Raw genomic sequence first — 6,233 nt, forward strand, 5'->3', positions numbered from 1 at the left:
CCATATCTTGAGTGATGGTTTAGGAATGAGTGGTAGGCATCCAATTAAACATTGCAAATTTGAAAAGTGCACCATAATAGTGAGTAAGATCCGAGACTCGTAGAGAGGCGCTTGGTTCTCACACCATAGCTTGACCAACCAATTTAGACAGACTTGATCCTTTGCAAACTTAATAGAGTCGTCAATCTCAACAGCAACGAGATTGAGGGCCTTAGCAATTTCAGTAGGACTAAACTTATACCAATGACCCCTAACATACACTTTATGAAACATAAAAGAAGTCTGATCTAACAACTCATCATTCAAATTGGCATAAAATTCCTTAACTACCTGAGGCACAAACCCATCAAAGCCAGACAAATATCGTAACCAACCCCTTTCCTCTAAGTTAAGTAAGACCCCAAAAACACGATGAGGAGCAAAAAGGAAATTACGCTCACTAATAAAGTGACAACGCTCATAAAATTTCATATTTTTTCATTATCATTGAAACAGAAAGTAAGAGAATGAGCTTTGAAAGAACATGAGGTACGGATAGGGGCACCTTTTGTTTAGTGAGTTTGGAAGACAATTCGGGAAAAGCCAATGGTGTTGTGCCCTTTGGGTCAGATGCAACAGGAGTTGTTTCTGATGGGTCTTCTTCAGATTCAGTCTCCTCCTCCAAATCTTCAAGAAGAACTTCAAGAATTGGCTCGATCAAGGAAGGGTCCAACCAAGGCAGTGAGTCTTCCGTTTCAGGAGAAACATCCTCCGACGAGGTGCATGGAGGTGGGTTTATTTTTGCCTTCAATTTGGATATGGATAAAGGAGATGAATAAGAGATGGAGCTGGTACCTTTTGTTGGAGCCACTTTGGCCTTCTTGGTTCTCTTTGTTCCAGCGGCTTTGGATTTGCATTTTCCCTTTGCCTTGGGGGTCAACACATCTGGGGATAATGAAGATTCAGAGTCATGTTTAGATGGATCAGACACAACTTCAGTATAGACTGATTGGGAATGTCTAGTATACAAGGTAGGATTGGATTTTACTCGACCTTTGGATGAGGCGAGTGGAACTGTCGAGGCTAGGTTTTGCTGAGCATCAAGGTTGGTGAAGGTAACTCCTTTAATCTTAGCCTCAATCAAAGTAGCTCCTTCAAGACCCAGAAGGGCAAGAACCTTCTTTCTTGCTGTGGTCTTAGGTCGACGGTCTGTAGGAGGTGAGACAACAGGGATAGATGCTGGAGCAGTCGGAGTGGCAGTGGGAACTAACTCAGGAACTGTCTCCTTCTGAGACTTGGAGGATGAACCACGACCTCAGGTCTTCATGGCTGCTAAGAATGAAACAAGTGAAACACACAAAGAACAAAAATCCTAAACACTTTGGTTATACGTGAGGGAGAAAAACAAGAAAACACTGAGAATGAAACAACCAAAGTGAATCTGAATATATAGAGTATTCAGAGCACAAATGAGGCAAGTTTGGAAATGGGTAACCAGATTTATTGTGATACATGCCAAAATATCTCCTTTTTAAAAAAAATTCTTTCACACCTCAAAGTTGGAAACATTTTGCATGATTTTGAATATATTGAGATAAAACAAATAAATTGCATAAATTAATTTTTTCTAACTTTTTTTTAAGTACACGGTCCAAAATAGATTTTATTTTATCATCACTTTTAAAAAAAAAAATTGCCGAAAATAAAATGTAAATTGCCATACCATATGTGTCGATGTAAATGCCAAGTCCTATTCAAGAGAAACAAGATAACCATATTTTTCACAATTTTGAGAAATGAGTTATAATTCAAATACAATGTGACCATATTTCAAAAAATATACCAATCACAAAATATATTTTAATCAATTCATTATATGTATGAGTCTTACAACAATCTTACACAGTCTAGTCAACAGGAATTTGTGTGTGCATGTGTAAGCAATTTGGCGTTTCTTTTTGGCCTTTTAAAGCTAGGGTCATTGCCCATATTTGGCAATTGAAGCCTTTTTTAAATTATAACCATAATGGAGGCTATAACTCTTATACTGATGGTACCCCTTTACACTGGTAGAGTATCCTCCAATATAATTGCTAATTACCTAGTACCAACTTACTCAGTGTCGGCTTTCACACATCAGTATAGGTAGCTCTTTTCCAAAATGGAGCCTGAAAAAGAAACTAGATTTAGGAATTCTTATACAAACATAATGATTTGATCAAATATAAATTGGCAGGTCTATAGATTTTCAAATAAGGTTTTTTATTCCTCACAAAGTATAAGAATTATAATGTTCATTTTTTAAAATTTTAAAAAATATGCTCATCAAATTTCTTCCAAACAGGACAAGAGATTTACACAAACACAAATGCAAGTCAAGACAATCAATTTATTGGCAATTTCAAATAAAACAAACCCCCAAGGATTTCCTGAGGGAATCAAATCTGACCGTGTCTAAAGCTTTAGTAAAAATATCTGCAATTTTTTTCTTAGTCTCAACATATTCTAAAATCAATGTTTTGTTTTCAACAAGTTCCCTAATAAAATGATGATGAATGTCAATATGTTTGGTGCGAGAGTGCTGAACAGGATTTTTGGAGATATTAATAGCACCTGTATTATCACAAAATATGGTTAAAGTTTTAATATCAAACCCATAGTCTACCAACACTTGTTTCATCCACAAAAGTTGAGTACAACAGCTTCCAGCAGCAATGTACTCAGCTTCGGCTGTTGACAAGGAGATGGAGTTTTGTTTTTTACTATGCCAAGAGACCAAATTTTTTCCTAAGTAAAAACAACCACCACTTGTACTTTTGCGATCATCAGTGTTTCCTGCCCAATCTGCATCACTATAACACACAAGGTTAGAATTTGTTTCTTTGGAGTACCAAATGCCTAAATCAAGAGTATTATTGATGTAACGAATAATACTTTTTACAGCAGTCACATGAGACTCCATGAGGTTCCCTTGGAAATGAGCACACACTCCAACACTATAACTGATGTCAGGGTGACTAGCAGTTAAGTATAGGAGACTCCCAATCATACTCCTGTAAAGAGTTGGATCAACTTTTTTCCCATTCTCATCTTTAGATAATTTGACTGTAGTACCCATGGAAGTTTTAGCAGGTTTAGATGCATCGAGTCCAAATCTTTTCACTAAATTTCTGGCATACTTGCTTTGTGAAATGAAAATTCCCTCGTCTGACTGCTTCACTTGAAGTCCTAAGAAAAAATTGAGTTCTCCTACCATGCTCATCTCAAACTCTTCCTGCATTTGTTTCACAAATTCCTACACTAGAGAATCATTAGTAGAACCAAACACTATATCGTCAACATATATTTGTGCTATCATAATATTTGTATCAACATTTTTGATAAAAAGTGTTTTGTTTACTCCCCCTCTCTTGTATCCCTTTGAGACAAAAAAATGAGTTATTCTCTCATACCATGCCCGTGGGCCTTGTTTCAACCCATACAAAGCTTTTTGCAATTTAAAAACATGATTAGGACAGTATGGATCCTCAAACCCTTTGGGTTATTCCACATAAGCTTATTCATTCAAAATTCCATTAAAAAAAGTGGATTTGACATCCATTTAGAACAATTTAAAACCAAGAACACATGAAATAGCTAGAAATAATCTTATTGATTCAAGTCTTGCAACAGGGGCAAATGTCTCATCAAAATCAATTCCTTCAACTTGAGTGTACCCTGTGCAACTAGTCTAGCTTTATGGTCCCAAATTCATCAGTTTTTTTTTTAAATATCCACTTTGTACCTATAACATTAGTATGACTCAGTCGAGGGACAAGGATCCATACCCCATACCTCATTCCTTATGAATTGATCTAGCTCTTCTTAAATAGCATTGATCCATGATTCATCATTTAATGCTTCCTTCACATTTTTTGGTTCCAAAGTAGAAGTAAAATAGATAAATTGAACCAAATTTACATACCTCTTTCGAGTGACCATACTCTCTTCAAGATTTCCCAAAATGAGATCAGAAGGGTGATTCTTTTTTACTCAGGTTAATGGTTCTTTTTGAACGGAGTCAGAGGAAATAATTGGATTTTCCTTCTCCGTTTGTCCAGTTGTTGTTTCGACAGAATCAGTGTCTGCTACATCATCAGTGGTTGTTGTCACCTCTGAAGGTTATGCTGTCAGATCTACCATTTCTTTATGATGTCGAACATCAATGAACCTGTCAATTTCCTCCTCATGGGAGTACTGAGAAAAATATTTTAGATCATCTACAACCACATTAGTATATTCCATAATAGTTTGGGTTCTCATGTTATAGACACGATAAGCCCTACTATTGGTGGAATATCCATGAAAAACTCCCACATCGCTTTTGGCATCAAATTTTCCCAGATTCTCATGATCTCTAAGAAAATAACACAGACATCCAAATACATGAAAATAATTGACATTGAGTTTTCTACCTTTCCAGATTTCATATGGAGTTTTATTTGTACCTGGACGCAGAAAAATATGATTAATTGTGTAACAAGCAGTGTTAATTGCTTCAGCCCACAATTTCTTTGTGAGTTTTTTGCTATTTAGCATAACTCTGGCCATTTCCTGCAAAGTACGATTTTTTTTTGTTCCACTACCCCATTTTTCTGGGGTTTTGGGAGCAGAAAATTCATGAAAAATTCCAAAAGATTTACAATATTCATCATAAACAGAATTTTAAAACTCCTTACCATGATCACTTCGTATTCTTACAATCTTTCCAATGTTACAATTTTTTTCAACTCTTAGTCTTCTACATAGAATTTAAAAAGCTTCAAATGTATCTGATTTTTCTCTTAAGAAATCTACCCAAGTAAATCTAGAAAAATCATCCACACATACAGAAATGTATCTCTTACCATTAATACTTTCAACCTGTATAGGATCCATGAGATCCATATGCAATAATTCTAATACATTTGAAGTATTAATATCACATAGTGCTTTATGAGAAATTTTCAACTATTTTCCCAATTGACATGATTCACACTTACTAAGTGATTCTGTACCCAGCTTGGGTATACCACAGATGAGACCTACATTAGCAATCTTTTTCAAGTTTTTGAAATTTATATGTCCAAGTTTTTCATGCCAAAAATCAGTATTATTAAAACTTGATGATGATGCATGACATGTGAATTTTTGTGTGAGTGTGTAACAATTATCCAAAGAAAGAGAACCTATAAGAACAATGTCACCACTTTTATTTACAACATTACACTCATCATGCAAAAAGTTAACAAGAAAGCCTTGGTCACAAATTTGACGTATGCTAATTAAGTTAGCTTTCAGCCCATCAACAAGAAGCACATTTTTCAGTTTTGGTAACCCTTCAATGTTTCACTACAAGAAAAAATAGTATTCATAACACTTAAAAAGTGTTATCTGGGACTATTGATAGCACTTCTGAAAATGCTAACGTAGCCCATGTTATTAAAAGTCCAGTCTTTTCTATAACATTTTTTGAATGTTATGTTCGGTGTTATCTTAAACTATTCAATAACACATTTTTAGGTGCTATAATATTCAAATAATAACATTTAGATAGAGTTTTTGATTATAAATTTGAAGTTTAATCTTGTATTTTTTTCATAGCACTTTTCAACTGTTACATTTGATTATTTTGATAACATTTTTAGTTTGTTATATTATATAAACCATAACGATTTTTTACGCTTATAATATGCTTTTAAATCATAACATATAGTAATAAAATTTTAAATTTTATTTTGATAAGTATACTTATATGGTTTTTTTTTAATTAAAAGATTTTCATTATTGTATTTTGATAAAAATATTCAAAATTAATCATAAAATGTAATTCTCAATAGATTGATAAACCATAAGTATTACATTAAACAATAACTAATTCAAACCATGAATGTGTCTACTTCATGAGATCTTAGTTCTAACTTAAGTTTGAAAGCATAACATAATAAAGTTTTATAATCTTGAACAATTTTTACTTCAAAAATGAAAAATAGAAACATTACAAGATACACAAAAGTAAACCATGCGTGAAACTTGCTCCATCCTTCAATTCATCATCATTTGTGCACTTGTCTTTGTTGCGAGTCCATTTGTTTAGCTACAACAAAATTTAAATAAGTAATGCTTCAACTTAAAGTTATAGTAAACTAAAAGAGTACATAAAAAACGTTAATTACCTAATTATAACTTTATCAGCTGGCCATGCAATTATACTACCTACAGCATCTTCTATAGTA

The sequence above is a fragment of the Humulus lupulus genome, chromosome 5 (assembly GCF_963169125.1).
Source record: "Humulus lupulus chromosome 5, drHumLupu1.1, whole genome shotgun sequence".
NCBI classification, from domain to species: Eukaryota; Viridiplantae; Streptophyta; class Magnoliopsida; order Rosales; family Cannabaceae; genus Humulus; species Humulus lupulus.